Here is a 21378-nt window from a genome sequence, read left to right on the forward strand (position 1 = left end):
TGGAGATGCGATGGAATCGGCGCTCCATATCTTGTGGTTTTGCAAACAGGCGCAGGCTGTGTGGACTCACAGTAAGCTTGTCCTTCCTTTCACCATCTCACAGTCATGGGAGTTTATTGATTTGGTGGGCCAACTGTTGCAGTGGAAGGATGCTTACCCGGATATCATGGAAAGAGTCATGATGATATGCTGGGGGATTTGGAGGAATAGAAATGAAGTGAAGCATGGAGGGAGAAGAAAAACTGGTGAGGCGGTGGTAAAGTGTTCGTGCTACCTACTCGAGGAGTTCCAAACGGCGAATAAGGTCGGAAGCAAGCGAGAGACTCAAACTCAAGAGGAGGCACAATGGACAGCCCCGAAGCAAGGCCAATATAAGGTAAATTGTGATGCGGCGGTTTTTGCCAAGAGCAGGGAGGTGGGCTTTGGCGTAATCATCCGTGACTGTGCTGGCTTGGTCGTTGCTGCTTTGAGTAAGAAAGGAGTTGGTCTTACCGGAGTGGTGGAAGCAGAGGCAAAGGCGTTGGAAGTGGCTGTCCAGTTCGCGAAGGATGTGGGAATAAGGGAAGCGACCTTCGAAGGTGACTCTCTAATCGTGTGTAGAGCGATCCAAGGCGTTGGTGACGTTCCTGCTTCAATTCAAAACATTGTCTGCGGCATTACACAAGAATTTCGTTGCTTTAGAACCGCAGAAGTGTCACATGTCAAAAGGCAGGGGAATGCCCCTGCCCATTTACTTGCCCAACATGCTGTGCATGTGGTGGACTTTTTCACATGGCTAGAGGAATGCCCTAGCTTTATTGAGCACGCGTGTGCCCATGATGTAATCCAAATTTCTACTGTTTAATTGAAATGTGTTTTCCTATCAAAAAAAAAAAAAAAAAAAATCTAGCCTCTTTTCTTTTCTTTTTTAATCTTATTTTATCTATGTCTGGACTTTTATATTAACATTACATTTCCTAAACATGCTTATACTAGAAATTTATTTTCTCATTTCTTAATTAGGGGTCTGTTTTGATAGAACTTATTGCTGAAAACTGAAAATACTGTAGCAAAATAATTTTTAAATGTGTGAATAGTATCGTAAGACCCATTTTTAATATTTTTTTCTAAATAAAGTGCTTGTGGGTCTCATGAACAATGCTGAACAATGCGTAACAGTAACTTTTGTTTCCTGCACAGTGTAATCACATGCATGAACAATACCGGTAACTGTTCATAAGCACTGAAGAAAAAAAAAAAAAAAGGAGAAAACGCAAAATGTGCAAACGCACAAACACAAACATGAATCCAAACAATCACTAGATTTCTTTATGCGTTTCCGTTCATATTTCTTTATACATTTCATTTATTTATTTTTTAGCACTTTTTTTAATATTAGAATATGATGCAACAGATAACACAACATATTTTTCATTGATTTTAATTATCATGGGCCTCTAGTGCAAGATATCTTTCATTTCCTCTTAAAAGGTTGGTCTATTTCCAAGGTTCACTAGTACACCAATGGCCTCTTAACATTTTAAAAATAAATAAATAAATAATAAATAAAAAAGAAAAGAAAAAAAGAGAAAGGGTGATAAGATAGTGACAGAGTGAACATAGTTGAATGCTAATTATGTGATATATTCAATAAAAAATCACATTATTTTATTTGTGATTATATTATGCTTTGTTACATAGGAGGAACGATATAATTAATCGGGGCTTTCTTTTATTATCTTTTATATTAATAATTCATAAGTGCTAATAAAGATTTTTATTAGTTAATTTAACTAATTTTATTCAAAAAATCAGATTCGTAGCTGTAGTTAATTGGCCACTTGAATATTTTAGTATTTTATTCACTTTTGCTTCAAAATTAAAGGAGCTTTGTTGAGTAATATTTCAAAGGCCAGAGGAAAGGAACCTAGGTCCCCCCCCCCCCCCCCTTTTTGCTTTTGTTTTGATCTTTCCATTTTTTTTTTCTTTTTTTGAATGAAATTAGTTAAGTTCCACTTTTTTTCTTTTTGAAACATAAATATTAGATTGATATGATTGAAAAGGAAAGCGGATTACTTTCACCATCATGATTCTCTTTCATAAAATTATAATAAGAAAAAAAATGAGAATAAAAAGAAGAAAAAGAAGAAGGAAGAAGGAATCTATGTGCTGTAAGAAATTTTATCACCTCATGTATTCAAAGACACTAAGAAAAAAAAAAGGAAAAGGGAAAAGAATTAAAAAGTAATTTATTCTCTTTAAGGAATCTTTCCATCTCTTCAGTTTATTTCTAATAACCAAGAAAAGAAGAAACAATATCAAGACAAAGACACTTTGAAGAGGTACATTTTTGTTCCTTTTCGTAGAATCTGAATTATTTTTTAAGATAATTATCCCCTAAATTGAATGTTATATTTTGTGTGCCTTAATCATGTCAAATATTGCTATTAAAATTTATTACATCTGGTAAGCATAAAATGTCAACAAAATCTGTCATGATCACTTAGATCTGCAACAATTTGCACAGAAACTCTCATTGAATTTTACAGTAACAAATAAAACGAAAAAAGAGCTAAAACAGAAAGAGAGAAAGCAACAGAAAATTGATTGAGGAAAAATGAAATTCATTCAATGATAATTAGAACTAGAGATCTCAGTTTACAACCAGTGCACTGGATCTATGTGATGGTAACATGTGTTCCAGTTTTCACCATGTGTTGTCATTGCAATAGGTCCAGTGCACTCAAGGCAGTCAACCCAAACTTTACTTGTTTATATATGCAATTAGCTAGGTACAAAATAGAGGCTACAGGTCAAGATTAGCCAGGAATTAACTTCCCGAAAACTGCCCAAACTGATCTAGCAGACTAATTAACAAACAAACTAGCCATTGTGGCTATAACAAAACTAACAAAATTTACAAATAACGTGGAGCCAATGAGGCATTGACAACCGGAAAGGACCAACAGCTATCAAGCGAAAACTATCAAATTAATGAAAGGGCATCACTCTACTGTCACTCAATGAGGTATTTAAATAGGAAAAAAAAAAGTGTTGTTTAAAGAAAGCAGAATCATAAACAGCTATTGTACTATTCTATTCAACAACTGTGTTATTGAAGCTGAAGTTCATAAAGAAGTTATGAGAAATGGTTGCTGGAGATTGAGGCTATGTCAGAAGACGTCTGTCCTCCTCTCCGAACCCAGAACAGAACCCAGAACATATGGCAACTGGTTCCTAAACATCTGAATGTCCTTTGTCAGCTCGATCTGCCACCTCTTTGTTACTTCTATTCCAGCCTCTCTAGTACAGCTCAAACAACCAGCCATGGACCCATCTCTATTTTTGACAATCAAAGCTGAATGAATCCCCTCCATTTCATTCTTCTACCATTGCAGCTCTCCTCCAGCAGGATTGGTTTCCAGTTGGAAGACTCTATAGAGATCTGGACATTGCTTATTTTGCTACTGTTGAGGCTTTTGTTTAGTTCTTAACTGTTAGCTACCTTGCACAAAGAAATCAAACTTTACCATATGCATGACCACATTAATGGCAAGGAAAGGGTCTCCCCTGCCATGTTCCTATTAGTCCAAATAGACCATAACATAAAGACAAACAACACCTAAAAGTACTTTAAGTTCTTTAAATTTCCCCTAATATCCTTCAGCCAGCTCTTGATCCATGCTTGAATTGAGAAGGCTGAATGAAATCAGTTCTAATGGACAGATCATCAAACCAAACCAAAAAAACAAAGCCTTTTAACAGTTCCAAACAAAAAAAAGCCCTTTGCATACTTTAACATAAAGCAAACATATTGTATGGAAAGGACAAGAAGGAAATATGTTTGAATTAGAATTCTAGTTTATTCATTTTGAACTGCCTGTCAATGTGTCATGCCTTTACTAATGAGCTTTGTACTTATGGACTTCTAAATATGGACAACCCAAAAGCCTAATTCAGAATAGAATAAAAGAACATGGGATAGAACAGTAATTCAATATACCTTTTCCAGTAAATGCTTCCAGTTTTGAAGTTTACTTGCATTCAAAAAACCAACAAAGTGCTTTGTCTTGCCATTCTTTTTTTGTACATTTGAAACCAAGGAACCAAAACAGCACAAGAAGAAAAGAGTATAAGATTCAGAGTTCGCTGCAGGTTATCCAAGTTAATGTTCATAAAGAACTTAGGGGCAAGGGTTGCAAGGGATCAAGACTGCCAGGGAATCCATCCACCTGTCAAACACAAAGATTTGTAAACTGTTGAATGTCCTTCACCACAGCCTCTCAATTGGCCAACCCTGCCACCGGTTTGTAAATTCTCATAATACTAACAAATAGAAATCTCAAAGCTTGAAGATGCTATGAAGGAAGAGTTGGACAAACTAGAAGATGCTATGTAATAGCCAATAGGGAACATCCTGAAAGCTAGAATATATATATTTTTCGTTAGTTGATATGTGCCATTCTCATGATCCCCATTTCTAATTTTTCTTTCATTTTTTTAAATTGATTTATTAAATAAAAAGAAATTCACATTTTATTAAAAAGAGGTTGTCCTTTCGAACATTTAAATAGTTTGAAAGTTAGAGAATGGATGTCATGTCAAGGAGGCTTTCCTGGAGCTTCTAGATCAACAATATATTCTTTTGCTTATCAGTTTATATGTGAATAGCATTCATTTTACAATGCTATGAAAAGGTACAAAGTCTCTTTTCTTGGTGTTAGGACTTAGGAGCTTCAATATCTACATTAAACTTCTTTTCATGTATAATATGTATTTGGCTTGCATGCATTCACATAAAATTAATGGAATTTAATCTTGAAAATCTATGACAATATCTGCTAGAGGCAGTGTCATGTTTAATTTGTGAATATCCACAAAAAGATTAAAAAGGAAGAAAAAGCTCAGCTGAAACAAGCAGCCATGGACATGCACCTTCTCCATTTTTTCAAAAGAAGCTTGGATACCCTGCATTTCTTTCTCTCTAAAGGTCTACACTTGCTTATCCTGTTGCTGTCAAGGCTTTTCTTTGTTTTTTGAACTGTAAGTTACCCTGCGCATTGAAATCAAACTTTTACAATACAAGACCACATTAATGGTAGAAAAGGCGCTTTCTTCACAGTTGCCTTGTTCCTGCAGATCCAAATATACCATAAAATAGAGAAAAAGGACAATGAGAAGTGCTTTAAGATCCCTAAAACTCCCTCCCTTCATCGAGCTCTTCATCCATGCCTGAATCAAGTAAGGCAGAATGAAATCTGTTTTAATGTACAGATCAAACCAAAACAGATTTATCTAGAAGAAAAGGAAAAAAAAATTGGTCTTTCAGTATCTTCGACTCAAATGACCAAGTCCTTAAATGCCTTCTCAATTCTGCCCTCACAAGAAGAAAATTCAAAAAATTCTCCCAATTATGACAATCAGTTTAGAAGACAATTGTAACCTACATAACTGCTTCCAAAGCTTAGGGACTTCACTTATGGTTGCGCCTGTAAATATTAATAAAGGACTAGGTAGCTTGGTTTCGACAATTTCTAGTATGAAACAACCACTATCCTTTTTCAACCAAATAAGCCCTAGATTTGGAATGAGGCCTTATGAGCTTTTTAGCAACACAAACAGGAATTTGTTAGATTCTCTCATAAATTCAAAATCATTTTCAGAATTCCACCTGAAAGCATCTTTCACTAGCACATATGCCATAACATGCAGAGAACCTAAGCATTTTCATTAGACATCCCTTTGCCTTTGGGGATATCCAATAAAATAGGAACCCTGTACATATGCACACAGACACTTGGATGTCTATAAAGGTGCGTTGTCAATTTATTATGAAATGTATTTCATCAAGCTAAAATGGCAAAACAACAATGAAAATGTGACAAAACTTAAATTCTAGACATAATGCATCGACAACAGTAACAAGTAGAGCAAGGTTTACAAATCTAAGTAGACTTCCTTCTCCAAGTTTCAACCTTGTCTACATAGTTGTTTGCCTGCATGAGTCTAATTACTAAAAAGATAAATATGTGAAACGAGCATAAAGGGTTTGCCTTGGTTATGATTTGAAATAAGTGTGGAAAATTTCAAGAATATCAAGAGCCCAAAGCACAAGAGACATACATGGTAAAAATTTCCGTAATTAACAAGCAATGTTATGTATAAAATGAGTTTAAACTATCAATATTACAGTTCAACAAGGTAATGCAAGTGATAGGCTGATACCAGCCGTTCCATTCAAAATTGACATTACATATTTTTATTAAACTCCTAAATGTCTGAAAAAAAAAAATTAGGGGGAAACAAAGTAAAGAAAAGAACAAAAAATATAATTTACAAAAAGAGAAGTCATGTTTAAATGAGATTCAAATATTATGAAGATCTCACCCATGCCTCTGCACAAGCATCACATGTGATGATGAGATGTAAGATGTTGTCTCAACCTTGCAAAACAGTGGAAGCACATGGCTAAGGCCACTTTGTAATATTAGTGTTCAATACCTTTTTTTCCACTAGTGACATTGCTACCTTTTTGAACTTTTTCTTCAATTGTAGTTATTAATTCATGGTGTGTATCTCTTGCATCTTCATCTAATTTGTTGATTACAAATAGTGTCATTAATAGCTTTCAGAACTTTTTCCTAAATTGCAATCATAACTTCATGGAATTCTACTTTATTCATTTTGGAAAAACTTGTCATGCAAACAAAATGAGGTTATGCTTGTGGATTTCTAAAATGAGGACAGGGAAGGCAGTGAGGAGGGCGGGGAGGGATTCAGAGCTTGCATACTCTACAGATCAAAGTGCTAGAATCCTTAGATTTAGAAGCAGAAGGAGGATTGAGAAAAATTATTACCCATCAAACTCAGGTACACTAACGTGGTAGGAAAGAAGAGACAGAAAGTCAGCTCCACCAAAGGTTTAGTAACGGTTAAACTGAGCTTTTGCAAAACATGTGTCATGTAGTTGTGGACCATGCGACAATGTAGAAGGGAAGACATTTGGTGAAGCAATAGATGAACAATATGCATAGGGGTACCAAGTTGGAAACGGCATATCGAAGATTCCAAATTCTGGACATTATATCCACCAAAGCCAAGATTTTGATCCTACCGCCCATTGTTTGTGAGTTTCAATGCTTAATGAAAATTAGAACAATAAACCAGTATGTTTGGCAGCAAAAGCTTTCCAGTTTTGATGTTTACATGCTTTCAAGCAGATGATTTCTTCCTTTTTCGTCCTTGTCAAATTGCTAGGAGTCTCACTGACAACTTTAATCAAACATATGGTGGGCAATCCATTAATATTTGTACACATGAAAAAGAAATTGTAGCAACCAACAAAACTTGAATTAAGAAGAAAGACAGTGACTTACAGAGAAAAAGTTGATTAACCTTCAATCATCTAGCTCTTCAGCACATTCCTCGTACTCACTTGACTCTTCAGCAAATTCCTCATACTCACTTAACTCCTCACTTGATTCTTCAGCCATAAATCTGTGAGCCTTTCAGTCCTTTTTGGGTGAGGTTCATAATTAGAGCTTCCAGCCCCATCATACTCATCACGGGTTCGCTTGGCTTTGTAACCCTCCGCTGCCATCGCCATCGAATTGTCGAAATTAAGATCTTCGGTGTCTTTCTTGTATACCATTCGCAACCCGCATTTCTTTACCAACAATGATTTTGATACCATCCCATAGCCTTCAATTTTAATTCCAATCTGACTGCATCCATTTGCATCGCATTCCCACAATGATTTTATTATTCTGCATTCCTCCCCGTAATATTGAGGAAGCAAAAAAAGTAGCCAAGTGTGATCTAATAAATGAACAATGTCGGGCTTGCCTGGTGCTCCATTCATTCGTTCTCCGTTGACTATCAACCAACAGCTAATTGAACCTGCTTTGAGGATTTGGTGATGTGGATGAGAACAGAATACAACGCAAACAGCAATCCCGATCCACTCATTACACAAAAGAGAATTAGGTTCTTGTGTACTAACCTCATCCCCAATACTTTGATGCGTAAACCACTTTGGAATTTCACTTCCAGGGATAACAATATCATATATGTCGGGAGGAAACATACCAGAGAGAGGGCATCGAAGGGAACTTATTATCATTGCAAAAAATAGCAATCCACTATCAATGAAGCCTTGATTCTCAACCAATTTACTGCAATTTGTAAGGCAGAGGTCATTCCCAAATAAATAATTTGGTGGTAATAGATCTGGTAGCGTTTCCAGTGAGGTACAACCCTTTCCCCAAATCAATGCAATATTTAATGGAAGCTTTGGCCATGATCGAAGACTTGTGCAATTGTCCACCACCAAGGCTTTCAAAATAGATAGTTGAGCGATGTTTTCCGGAAGGCAACTAAAATTATTTCCACTTAGACATAAAACTTCTAAAGAGAACAAGCGACAAATATCATTAGGGATTGCATTGAGATTGCAATAACTTAGATTTAAATCGGTCAAAGAACACAAACTCAATAAAGGAGTCGATAACAAGCCCATGCGATTGGGACTTCTTTGATTAAATCCACCGAAAGCTAGTCTTTTAAGAGTTTTAAAAAGAGCATTGGAATAAGCCATAAGTCCTGTGGTAGTTTCACTCACATCAACCTCCTCTACCCTTTTCTCAATCACCAAATTTTCCAATTTTGAGCATCCAAAAAGATTGAGATTTTTAAGCCACTTCATATTAAAAAATGTACTAGGAAGAGACATAAGATTTTTGCAATCTTTTGCATTCAATGAAACAAGCCCAGTCAAATTTTCAATTGATGTGGGTAATTTTGTAATAGCAGTGCCATCCAAGTAAAGCTCTAATACACTTTCCATATTTTCTCCAAACTCTGGAATTCTTTTTAAATTTGAGCAACCAGAAAAAATAAGGATCTCAAGACACTCCATTGCAAACTTGCTTAGAAGACTTTTGAGGTTTTTGCAACCTTTTAGGTTAAGAAAAGTGAGTTTTTGATGAACTCCAATTGATGGGTGCAAGGAACGTAAATTTATACAACCTTTAAGAACTAATTTCTCAAGATTTGGGATTTTGTTGAAGTCAGGAGTTTCAATCAATTTTAGTGATTTCTTCAAACTGATGAACTTCAAACTATCAAAAGACTGTAAAAAGCCAAAAAGGAAAATAAAAAAATTAGCTTCAACAAAATCATACGTTTTAATGGAAACTTAAAATTAAAGTTGCATAAGGTACCTAAATTACCTTTTGTTGGGAACTTGGTGAAAAATATTTTGAAGGGTATTCACTCCAGTCAAGAAATCTCAAGGCATTAGGAAGATATTTGGACTCGTGCAAAAGGTGAACGTTATCAATTATGAGCAATTTAAGATCATGAACCTTTAAAAATGATTCAGGATTCCAATATACCACTTTTTGTTTATGCAATGCCTCTTTTTGTTTATGCAACTTTAAGACTATGCCTTGAATGGCTTTTGTTCCCTAGTAATCATGAAGAGAATAGATTAGTGAATTGCAAAATGTAAGATTACTAAAGCTACTCTAAGTTTACTCTTTTAAAGCTTAGGTACAAATACAATACCTTAGGTGCAGTTCATTAGGTTTCCCAATAAAATTCAAACTCATAGTTGAATTTAATTTAATTTAATTATCCTTGAAAATGATAACATTGTATTTTATTGGTCAATCCAAGCAAGCGAGTGAATTTCATTTGGGAAACTAATATATTGAACCTAAAGTATTGTATTAAAGTTTTCATCTTGAATAATATAATAGGATACATGATCTAGTTTTCTAAATAACAGCTTACCGTATTTTCTGTCAATACATCGTTAATGTCCTTAAACAGCCACAATTTGCCACGTTTTCCTGGCTCTTTAGGACATTCTTCATAAACTATGTTCTTGCCCATTTCTTGAAGCAAATCATGCATCCACAAGGTACAATCATCAGATTTAACAAGAGATTTATCAAAAAGAACCCCCAATCCAATATCTGGAAAAAGGTCAAGATAATTTAGTATTTCTACTACATCTTTTTTCGACTTATGATTAAAGAAACAAGCAATATTTAGGAATATTTCCTTCTCTGTTTCATGTAATCCTTCAAAACTTATTCTAAGTACTTGGAGAACCTCTTTTTCAGGAAACTATTTTAGCCTATTTAATGTACTTTTCCATTGATGGATACTTCTACCAAACAAAAAAGAACCCAAAATCTCAATAGCTAAAGGAAGGTCATTAGCATAATATACAAAATCTCTGGACAACTCTAGATAATCTTCAGGTGGATGATCTTTTTTAAATGCTTTCAAACTTAAAAGATGAAGAGATTCACCATGAGTCAATCCATTAGCCTCATATATTTCATCTACTCCTAGGGTTTGTAGCAAATGCTTATCTCTTGTTGTTATGATAACTCTACTACCTAAACCAAACCAAATATGATCCCCTGCTAACTTGTTTAATTGGTCTAATTGATCTACATCATCAAGAACAAGAAGAATTTTTTTATGACGTAACCTGTTCTTGATCACAAAAACTCCTTCATTAACATCCTCTACACCCATATTTTCCTTCAAAATTTGACGAATGAGTTGTTTTTGTAATTGAACTAAACCATCTTTTTCACAAACTCCCCTAACATTAGCAAGAAAACAACAGCCTTCAAACTTATCTTCAAACTTATTTGAAACCATATGAAACACAACTCTAGCAAGAGTTGTTTTACCTATTCCTCCCATCCCCCAAATCCCTACCATGCGAACATTGTTTGACCCTAAATCCAAACATGACTCCAAATTCTCCGCTCGAGAAATTATTCCTACTAGGTTTTCGGTATATTCTGAGAATGCGTAACTTAATTTATGCCACAATTCTCCCACAATGTTCTGGATAATTTGTGACTCAGGCCTGCAATGAAGAAACAAAAATATGTAGTTAGTATAAACCACAATAAACACATTAATAAAAGGTAGGAAATCCAATTTTCTATTGTGCTAATTGAAAATTGATGGGCTCGAGACAAAACTTGAAAGAACTACAGACATGTATTTAGGTCTACATCAAGTTGAAAATAATGCTATATATGAGGTGGGTGTTATGTGAATATTTGAAAGAAAGAAATGAAAAATTGGATTACCTATCTTGTACATGCCATCCTTTGAGACTGGCTACTTCTCTCAAAGCAGTTCTCCATGCTTGCACCTTGTCTAAGCAGTCCTTGAAATTTTCTTCATGTTTAGCAAAGGCTTGGGCAAAAGTACCCATTTGTTTTCGTATAGTAGATGGATCCACATCATAAAAAATTGGTAGAACCATCATTTTCATCTCTTTCATGCACCCAATGATCTTTACAAGTTCGTCCAAACACCATGTAGAAGATGCATAGTTTCTTGAAAGAATGACAATTGCAAACCTTGATTTTTCTATTGCTTTCAAAAGCTCTAATGAAATAGATTTTCCTGTCTCAAGTTTTTCCTCGTCTCTAAAGGTGAGAATGCCCTTTTGTTTTAAGGCAACATATAGATGGTCAGTAAATCTATTGCGTGTGTCCTCACCTCTAAAGCTGAGAAAGACATCATATTTCCATTGTGGTGTTGAAGAAGAAATTGATGACGAAGATGAGGCAGATTGAGTGCTAATGGCAGCCATTAGAAATATATTGGCAAATCTTGAACTACAATAAAGATTAAGAAAAAAAGTACATTCAATTAAGTTTGAGAGAGAAATTAAAAGGAAAAAAAATGAGAAGAAGAGAACGATTTGATGTGGGGGAATACATCCTCTATTTTCAGTTAAGTCAACAACTCTTTTTTCTTTTTTAAACTAAGTAGGCATGCAAGTGCCCTTTACATCCAAGAATCCACCTTGCAAACTTAAAATTATATAATTTTATTTATCACTACAAAATAACGTTGTTCTTTTAATAAATTTTTTCTAAGTATCGAACCTCTTGATCTTTATGTATAGGATAAACCCTTCCCCATGTCAATGCACGTTGCATGCACTCATTGTATCCTCACACCATTGATCAATCACAGCCAAAATGACGCATCCTATTAGTTTTCCCAAAAAGAATACTTCATCTATTCCAAATTCTAGGCCCTCTAGTAGTCCCATAAGGTTTTCCTCTATTTTAAAGTCAATAAATAAATTTCTCAACTTTCCCTTTATTTTACCATTATAATTAAAGAAAATGCATTGTTCTTTGTAAAAACAAAAAGTACATAGCATTAAATGTTGTTCCCTTAAAAAGTTGGATTTTTTGATAGGACCAACAACATTGAATGGAGGTAATAGTAATTTGATCCATTTCACAACGATATGCCAACAATTTGATGTAACATAATAATAAAAATATTAAGAGAAAAACGTTTGTAATTTAATATTTGGTATAAGAGGAGAATAAGTATGGACTCATTTTTATTGTGTTGTTTGTTACATTATAGTGGTCAAATAAGTAATAATAGTCACTAGAGATTTACCATTAATGGATAACATTATTTCTTACTACAAACATAATTTTTTTATGGAAAAAAAAAAACAAAAAAAGAAACCAAACCGACCAATTTTAGAGATAGAAAGGATGTCTCAAGCTAGGAACTCATGGGTTCAGTTAGACAGAGTTGGATCATTGGTCCATTAATATGAATAAACATTTTAACCGTAATGATTATATTTATAACTGTTATGGGTCAAGTCAAAAAAATTTTATAAAAAAAAAAAAACTCAAAACTTAAAAGTAAGATTGGATGTTATCAAATTTATTAAAAACAATTAAGGAAACAACAAAGACCCAAGAAAATTTTTATTTTTTCAGCAAAACAAAGTAAGTATGCATGTGATCATCTCTCTTTTCCTAACATTTTCTATGAAAAACCACTGAAAATGAGATTTGAGAGAAAAGAAAATTCATAGAAAGCCACCTTTTGACATCAATTATACAATTTTTTTACCAATTTAAACTAGCAACTATGCCTCTTTATCAATTATAATTTTTATAAGTTTGGAATTTTATTGAGTCTTTAAAAAAAAAAAAAACTGCATCCTAAAAATTATGATTACTGCACTGAAATCAAGAAAGAAGCTACTGCTACACAAACACTATTTTATTTTAGCGAAACATTTTGTTTTTTTGACAATCTCACAACTACTACAAGAGGAAAAATTCAGATACAAAACTAGAAAACACAAAAAACCTAGAAATAAATTTTACTTTTCCCCCCTTTTCCACTTTTTTCCATCACTCAAACAGAAATTGAACACAAATCATATATAAATTTAATTAAATAAAACCAGAGAATTCACAGAGTATTGAATAAGAGAAGAGAGAGGACCCTAAGGATGCTGATCACTTTGTCAAGGTTGATGAGAGAGAGAGAGAGAGAGAGAGAGTCGGTTGAAGAGGAGAACAGAGAATAGAAGAGAAATTATGGAGTAAAATGTTGATATATTTGTAGGAGTGGAGTATTAGGTAGAAAGATATTATTATTTAAGTAAAGCTGTGAACATGACAATTTCCCAGCAAGTGGACTAGTGGGTGGTCCAATTACAAAACCTCTTCTTCTTATCTTAATTATTGAAGCAGAATGAAAGCTCAGATTTGTGTTAAAACCAAAGAGCTTGTTTAGATCCCAAATTAAAAATTACGACTCGGTTGATTTTACTCTAACTTATCTAAGTACGGAAACAAGAATAAATGTGAGCGAACAATGAATAAAACTACTCTAAGCCATATTCAACAAATCACAGTAGTAAACTGAAAGCTAAAAGAGTAGGGAAGAGAGAAGCAAATACAAGATAACACACCGATGTGTTATCGAAGAGAAAACCGAAGAACTCAGCGAAAAACATCTATGCCGCCCTCCAAGCGATAAATCGATCCACTAGACAATAAGTTGGGATACACGAATAGCAAAAGACCCTCCAAGCCTAGTCTACCTAATGCACCTAAGCCCTCCAAGCTCCTACTCCAACAAGGTTCTCGGAACCGTGTTTTGTCTAGCTTTCTAGATCCCACAAAGCGCCTGATTGCATCCGCCAAAGCTTGGCTTCTTCCAATACTTCCCAGCAGCTCCAAAAAACTCTCTGGATACTTAGTATGGGTGTGGTAAGTGTTTGAGCTATCAACCTCGCAAGGATTTAGAAATGGAGAGGTAGGAGTAGAGAAAAATAACAATGGATGGTGTAGAAAATTGTGGGTACAATAATCTCACACTCTCAAAGGTTGAGGCTATGGTTTTCTCTTTTGAAAAGCTCTCTACTCAATATATGGGTAATGATGGTATATATAGTGTGTATGAGGATGTAGTGGAACAGATATGACAAAATAGCAAAACAGACTGTTTCGCGGATATCTCGGGAGAAGGCCTTACCCACGAGATACTCACAAAAACTAGCTGTCACCATCTATTATGACTCTTCGCATTCCAGTCATGTGCAGGGCACATGCATCACTTCAATAAATACAGGGTATAAAAGATTGAACAAAATTACAATCAAATTTGGCAGGGAATTAAAGCCAACACAAAATAGTTGTAAATCATTACTTTACACAGAACATGATAGTTACCCATGGACTATCATGTTTGGACTTTTGTGAAGGCTAAATTCCAAGATGGAAATTTCTTTGTAATGAAAAGTTTTGTTGCAAGTATTTATTTAAGAACTTTTATTTGTAATTGAGGATGATGACAAAAGTTTGTTGTTCAATCAACTTCACTGTACACATTTACAATTTTTGGTCAAATGCACTTATGATCAGTGGAGCGAGAGGAACAAAGTCATCAATAAGCTCATGGTGAAATTAGCTAACAATTTTGCATGAAACCTCAACCTAAATAGGAATTAGACTAAAGGCCATAATTCATTAAAAATTAAAATTTTAATATGCGATCAAAACTAAAACTAAAAAATGAATCTAACAAGAAAGACTGGATAAGCGAATTAAAGAAAGCTATTGGGGTCATGCAACACTTTACTTCTCCATCAATGAGTCTATAGAATTAGAGTCCCACCACTAAATTCATGCTGTCAACTACTCTTTTTTTCTTTTCTTTTTTATTGGGTTTAATCAATTTTTCAATGCTTTGTACGGCCACTCTTCTAGCTTTTGTGTTTATTTTTTATTTTTAAAATTTTCATAAATGGTTGAATATTGAGATGGGCTTTAGAATAAAACAATTTAGTGGGCAGTCAAATGGGCTTGAGCATGACTTAAGATAATTTAGACATAAGCTGTCATAAAAAGATTAGAAGAGTAAAATATTGAGCTTTAACAAAAAAATAACTTAAGTTTGCTCAAGATTTTGGGCCTGTTTGATACATGTGTTTAAACACATGTTTTCAATTTTTAAATAATATTACATATATTTTTACACACTTTTTCACCCACGCGTATATCCAAAAAATATAAATAACATTACTAAAATAACATTACCAAACGTCCCCTTAATATTTCTTATTGTGCCTTATGAAAGTTATGATATAAAAAAGACATTTGAAAAATATATCTTTATATTTATTTTGACTATTTAAGTTCATTTTTCTACTTTTATTAATTTAATATATTTATTTATATTTTAAAAAATATTAAATTAATTATAATGTCATCATAGTTTGACCTCGATTCAACCTCAACAACTTTCAACATCTCCCTCTTACGGTTTATTGAACTATCTAGATTTTAAAACTATAAAATGTATAACCTACCTTTTATCATTAAATTTTCTCCAAAAAATAAAACCTTTAGTCATTAAAAAAAAGGGTAAGTTAGATGATGAAAGAATTTTTTTTAAATCAAGAAATTTATTTTAAAGAAATTTCAACAGTAATACTAATTTTTTTTTAGAGGACTAATTTTTTTTTAGGAGAAGATATTAGTTTTGTTTAAATAGATTTTTATGTCCAATGGACTCTCAGCTCTCTGCCCTTTCATGGGCTGAAGTGAAAGTTTAAGGTGGTGGAGCCTATTTTGGTTTAGAGCCGTTGATAATGGACGAATCTGCCCTGGATCATAGCGCAGGACCAAGTGGTGACTAAAAGGGGTAAAATGGAAAATTGGCACATTAATTTTATTTTATTTTTAGATTTCTGAACTAAAGTACCATGTAAATTAATACAGGTCACAATCATATTACTTTGTTTTTATCCCTCTCCCTTTTTCTCTCTCTCTCACGCTTCAAAGCACAGGAATGACAGATTTCTGGCTCTCACGCTCTAGCGCATCAACATTTGATTTATTTTGGTTACCTAGTTGAGAGAATTTATAAATTTTACTTTTCTCCCCTTTATCAATTTATAATAGAAATAATTATAAATTTATACTAACTTTATTTTCTCATCTTTTCATTTTTCTTCTTAACTAAACAAATGAGTTTTTTATCTCTTTACTTTTTCATCCTCCTAACTAAACACACATAAGCGAAAACTCAAACCCCTTCTATACTCACATTTTTTTTTATCATTTTTTTGTTTTAAATCCTCCCAATTTTCTAACCCTCAATTCAAACGAACTTGAGAGATAGACAACTTTTTCTTATTGTTGTGCTAAGCCTATATTATGGGCTATCATTAGAACCACCCAAACCATTTGTTTGATTGGCATTGTGCGACTGTCTCCTGAGATGGACAACATAGACTATCAAACCATGGAAAAAAACAAAAGATTTGAGATCCAAAGCACACTCGACCCAACTAACACCCAGTCCCTTACAACTTAAAACTCACCCAATACTGACAAACAGACAAACGCCATGAAAGCTCTCTAACCAAAACCATCACACAAGCGATCCAAGGTCCAAATCCATACTCATGACCCAAACCCACAACAAAACCACTCCATCCAGCCACAAGTTGTTAAAGCCTTAAACAATCTATTAGAATTTTTGTTAAGGCTAAATTCCAAGATAGATGTTTCCTTGTAATGAAAAATTGCATTGCATTTGTTAATAACTTTTATTGGTAATGGTTCTTTGTAATTGAGGAACAAAGTCATCAATAAGCTCAATATGAAATTAGCTAAACTTCAGTCTCTCTTTGGCTTATTTCTCTCATTTGGACCATTTTGCATGAGACCTCAAACCTTAATACAAATTAGACTCCAAGCCCTAATTTATTAAAAAAAAAATACAATCATTGTACTAAATTTAAACTTAAAACTAACCAAACTTTAATCATGGAAACCATATTTCCAATCACAACTAAAAAAGTGATGTTCTCCAATACTAATAGAAATTGCATAAGAAATAAAGTTAGGAAATTTAAAATCTTTTTTTGACATTTTGTTTAACCTTATATAAATTTTAAAATCTTCAAACACTGTTACTTTTTGAAAATCTAATGAACGATGTTACCTCTCATCTAACGTCTTTGTTATGCAAATCATCGGTTAGTAAGTATATAATGGTAAGAAACGTTATAAATAAGATCATTAAAAAATAAAAGATAAAATTAATTAGCAACTATCATTATGGAGTAGTAGTCTATGGTTTAGCACATCTAATGAAGTGGAATATATATATATATATATATATATATATATATATATATATATATATATATAGATATATTATCACAACAACATGTGAGTTTGCGACTAGTTAAATAATAATAACATGAGCGAATAATTAAAATAACATAGTTGGGCCCAAACTCATAAGTTTATGCTTTTGGGTTAAATAGTATCCCAACACATTTCAATTGGAGTCTCCAAGGTGTTATATTATGTAATTGCTATGTAACTTTTAAGATTGGGTATTGGAAGCAAAGAGACATAGGCACATGCAAGCTTGCACATATATAATAAGGGGGTTCTCTCTAAACAACTTGGTTGTTCTTTCACGAATTGAAGATGCCAAGAATTGTTTTGCACTATTTATTATATCATCAGATTGAAAATGTAATCTTAAAATTCAATGGATTTCTATTGTGTTATAAATAAATTATGACTTTGCTAATGGATTTGCACCATGAGTTGAGCTATGCCTAGAAAGGGCTTCTGTAAGTTCACTAGTGATTTTGCTTAGTACTTGCTCAAAATCATTTTTCCATTGGTGAGCATAAACAAAATGAAAGTATGCTAAACTAAACCTCTAGTAATACATGGGTTAGGCCTGGAAAAATTGGATTCTTGGCCCATCAATCGAACTATCGAATAGTTGGATCTAGGTCCATGGTGTGAAGAAATGAATAAACCCTTGAACTAAATAGTTTGTGGAAGTAGGCAGAATGTCAGAAACCAAACCGATCAGGTCTAGACATTATATGCATTGGGTTAAATTTAATGCATTTAAGCAAACAACTATATTTACTAATGGCAGCATTCTAGAGACTTCTAAATGCAAAACACTACAGTCCAATAGGTTTAGTTCTGTATCAGAGAGTTGCATCAACAGCAAGGAAGTTTTAAGCTAGGAACTCAATGGGTTCAACTAGAAAAACTCAATTCCTAAAATATATTCTTTATATTATTTTAAAATATAAATGCTTTGAGAGAATGACAATGATTCATATGAATAAACTTTTTTCTTTTTTTGGTTCAGTGACACAAAGGAACAAAACCAGCACTAGAACGATGATGACAACAATGAGGCTCCTTGATTACTCATTGAAGCCATTGGAAATATGTTTGGTAAAGTGATAACTAGGGAAATAACAAGGGAAGAAGAATATATTTTGAAGTGGATTTTTTTCTTTAAAGAGGAAGTAAAAGAGAGAAATAAAAGAGATAGATGTGATTGAAAAGTGATAACTTACAGAATTGACGACTTGCAGCAGTGGTGGTAAAGCTCAAAAGCTGCTTGAAACAACCTGGCCTTCCAACTTTTTCTTTTCCCAGACCGATTATTCTTGACTGCAAGTAATCATAGTTTCCCACTAAGAAAAGAAGATAATCTAGTATTTCTACTACACTCTTCTAGGATAAACCCTTCCCCATGTAATTGGTTGTTTAAATGTTATGGGTCAAAAAAATCTTTTTTTTTTTTTCACTCAAAAGTAAGACCCATGAAAATTTTAATTCTTTAGGCCATCACTCTCTTCTTGGCATCTTCTAGGAAAAACTGCTGAAAGTGAGAGTTTAAAGAAAAGAACATTCATAAAAAGCCATTTTTTGACATCAATTATATATATATATATATATATATATTGATAAGTAACAACTATGCCTCTTTAATTGTAGGAATAGATCAAGCAAAAGGGGATCAGTCTCCAAACACCCTTTTGTTCTTGAAAATTTTGAACAAGCCAACTTAAGAATGTCTAACAAATAGACTTCTGTAATTCCAACTTAATTGGTACCTTACCTTCTCAATATGTAATAAGTTTATGATTCCAAATCTTTCCAATTCTTTGCCACTGATCATTAGTTGATTTCTCAATCTTTAGAGCTAATTTTCTAGATTTTTTTACAAATTAAAAAGTGAATAGGTAGGATTGTATTGGATTTGGTTCTTTTCTAAGTATGTACAAATGCCAAACCAAGAAATTATCAAATTTTTTAAAAAAGAAAAAAGAGAAAAAAAAAAGGAAAGAACAAAGATCCAAGAAATTTTTTATTCTTCCGACAAAACAAAGTAGGTATGCAAGTGGCTGCTTCTTGGAGAAACCACTAAAAATGAGATCTGGAAGAAAAGAAAATTCATAGAAAGGCACCTTTTGAAATCAATTAATACAATGTTTTTACAAATTCAAACTAACAACTATGCCTCTTTAACTGTAGTAATCAGATCAAGGAAAAGGGGATCATTCTCCAAACACCCTATTGTTCTTAAAAAAATTGAACAAGCCAACTAAAGTATGTCCAGCATATTCAAAAGTAATAAGTTTATGATTCTGAATCTTCCAATTCTTCACCCGTGATTATTAGTTGATTTCTCAATCTTTAGAGCTAAAAATTTCTATATTTTTTATGAATTAAAAAAATGAAACAATAGGATTGTATTGAATTTGATTCTTTTCAAAGTATGTACACAACACAACTGCATTAATCTTTAACCTTTTGTACAAATGCCAAACCAAGTACGTATACAGCAAATAGACTCTTGAATTTGCTTTTTTGGCTTCTTTAAACATGTTACATGGGATGAACTTAATTAGTGTAATATTAACAAAATAAAAAAGAAGAAAGAGAAAGTCCGTAGTGACCAGTATTTCCTTTCAAAAATAACAACTTTGCCTCTTTAACATGAATAATGAGATTATTAAAAAAACAATTAGCATGCATTTGTGTGCAAATTATTTTGCGTTTTGCGTTTTTGGCTAGGTCTTATGGCACTGTTCACGACCCAGCTAAAAACGCAAAAACACTCATAACCATGCATTCTGGGTCCCATGGTACTATTCACACTTTTGAAAATTATTTTGCTACAGTATTTTCAGTAATAAGTTTTCAGTTTTAAGAAAAATAAGCGGTATCCAATCATACCCTTAGAGGTAATGGGATTGCAAGATTGGCTGTGGAACTTGATCAAACATGCAATTGAGATTATTAAGAGATATGAAGTTGTGATTGGGGGGCATAAGGTTTAGTAACGTTCATGTACAAATTATCTATTGGAAAAAGAAAAAGAAAAGATTAATAATTAAGAAATAAATAGAATTGAAATTTTGGAATTTTCGTTAGTCTTTCAAAAAGCTGGTCTCTAAAAACTATGATTGTCAGACAGAAATCAAGAACGAAGCTACTGCAACCCAAACATTATTTTTTATTTCACTTTTCACATTATAATAGTAAGGGAAACAGTTTTTATTTGACAATCTCACAACTGCTACAAGAGGAAAATTTCAGATATAAAACGGGAAAACACAAAAAACCCAGAAATAAAATTTACGTTTCTCCTCCTTTTCCACTGTTTTCCCACCACTCTAATAGAAATTGAACACAAACCAAATATAAATTTAATAAATAAATAAAAAAACAGAGAATTCACAGAGAGTATTGAATAAGAGAAAAGAGAGGACCTTGAGGATGCTGATGGATCAAGTTGACAAGGTCGATGAGATGAAGAGAGAGAGAGAGAGAGAGAGAGTCTGTTGAAGAGGAAAACAGAGAATAGAAGAGAAATTGTGGAGAGTATAAAATGTTGATATAATTGTAAGAGTGGAGTTGCTAGAGCCTAGAGAGATAGTATTTAAAGCAAAGCTGTGAACATGACAATTAGTGGACTAGTAGATGGTCCAATTACGAAACTTCTTCTTATCTTAATTATTTAAGCAAAGCAGAACATGATAATTACCCAACAAGTGAACTAGTAGGAGGTCCAATCTGTGTGGACTTTTGTGAAGGCCGAATTCCAAGATAGAAATTTCTTTGAAATGAAAAGATTCGTTGAAAATATTTGTTTAAGAACTTTTATTTGTAATCGTTTGTTCAGTGTAACAGAGGATGAAGACAAAAGTTTGCCGTTCACTCA

At 33.3% G+C, this 21378-nt stretch overlaps 1 pseudogene; it reads right to left on the reverse strand.

Moving 5' to 3' along the window:
• Positions 1 to 2814: 2814 nt before the first annotated feature.
• Positions 2815 to 20994, reverse strand: LOC142615720 (TMV resistance protein N-like; annotated as a pseudogene).
• Positions 20995 to 21378: the final 384 nt, after the last annotated feature.

The sequence above is a fragment of the Castanea sativa genome, chromosome 11 (assembly GCF_040712315.1).
Source record: "Castanea sativa cultivar Marrone di Chiusa Pesio chromosome 11, ASM4071231v1".
NCBI lineage: Eukaryota > Viridiplantae > Streptophyta > Magnoliopsida > Fagales > Fagaceae > Castanea > Castanea sativa.